Source organism: Notechis scutatus, chromosome 4, assembly GCF_049901735.1.
Source record: "Notechis scutatus isolate UNSWTSFEM ecotype Mainland chromosome 4, rNotScu1.2, whole genome shotgun sequence".
In the NCBI taxonomy this organism is placed as follows: domain Eukaryota; kingdom Metazoa; phylum Chordata; class Lepidosauria; order Squamata; family Elapidae; genus Notechis; species Notechis scutatus.
In genome coordinates, this window is record NC_142012.1 from 1,321,862 (window position 1) to 1,323,363 (window position 1,502).

Here is a 1,502-nt window from a genome sequence, read left to right on the forward strand (position 1 = left end):
CCTTCCCTCTTTCCTCCTTCTACAGTCCCTTCCTTTCTTCCTCTCTTCTCCCTCCTCTTTCCTCCCTCCCTCCCTCTCCATTTCCTGCCCTTCCTCCTTCACTCACTCCCTGCTACCTTCCCTCTTTCCTCCTCTCCAGTCCCTTTCTTCATTCCTTCCTTTCTTCTCCCTCCTATTTCTTTCCTATCACGTCATTTCCCTTCCTTCCTCCTTCACTCCCTCCCTGCTTCCTTCCCTCTTTCCTCCTTCTACAGTCCCTTCCTTTCTTCCTCTCTTCTCCCTCCTATTTCTTCCCTCCCTCCCTCTCCATTTCCCTCCCTCCTTTCCTTCCTTTGTTTTTTTTTTAATTCCACAAGCCACCCAAAGTCACCGTGTTCGAGCTTATCAAGGCCTTCTAAATCTTCAGAAAAAAAATAAGTAAATAAAAACCTTTCTTTTGTGCCAGAGGAAAAAAAAAAAAGTGCAGGCACAACAAATCGGTCCTAAGGCCCATAAAACTTTTGCCAGATGGAAAAACAGATCACACCAGCCCCGATCCCCATTTCAGGTAGAACTGGCTGGTTCCCCAAATCCCAGGGCTTTCCACACACCTCCTCCTCTTGCAAGCATCGTTTTCCAGGGCTCGCATTTCCAAGCGCCGAGATCACCTGGTGGTCCCTTTTCCTATTCGCCTGTTTCACTAAAAGGGCGGAATTCCGGTTTGGGGGAAATCCTGTTGCCTTTGAACGAATCGTGGTAGTTCAGAAAGGGAACCACGAGCAGCTGTATACGTAACTTTGAATGGTCACTAAATGAAGTGTTGTAAGTTGAGGACTTACCTGTATTTGAGCTTCTCCTAAATTCCTGCCTTAAAAAATTTCAAAAAAATTCAAATTTTTTTTTTAAAAATCAACGATTGTTAACTTACCCAAATAAATAATTGTGGTGCAAATAGTCCTCATCTTACAAGCATTTGTTTAGCGACCGCTGGATGGTACAACGGTACTGGGGGAAAAGGGACTTATGACCGGTCCTCACACGTCCGTTGCAGCACACACACACCCCATGGTCATGTGATCAAAATTCAGGTGCTTGACTCCTATTTATGACGGTCACAGTGTCCTGGGGTCATGTGATCTTGACCAGCTAAGTCAAGAGAGAAGTCCAATTCACTTAACAACCTTGTTCCTACCTTAACAACTGCAATGACTCACTTAACAACGGTGGCCAGAAAGGCTGTAAAAAGGGGTCCAAGCTCACTTAGCAAACGTTTCTCTCAGCAGCACAAAATTTGGGCTCCATGGTGGTTGTACATTCAAGGACCACCTGTACCAAACAAGATAGATAGATATGGATGGATGGATAAATAGATAGATGGATGGATGGATAAATAGATGGATGGATGGATGGACGGATGGATGGATGGATGGATGGATAGACGGACAGATGATGGATGAATGGACAGATTAATGGATGGGTGGATGGATAGATAGATGAATAGATAGATAGATAGATAGATAGAT

The 1,502-nt window shown here is 44.7% G+C and overlaps 1 pseudogene; it reads right to left on the minus strand.

The window, feature by feature from the left end:
• Positions 1 to 482: 482 nt before the first annotated feature.
• LOC148130625 (uncharacterized) overlaps positions 483 to 1,502 on the minus strand; it is a 35,798-nt pseudogene continuing 34,778 nt past the window's right edge.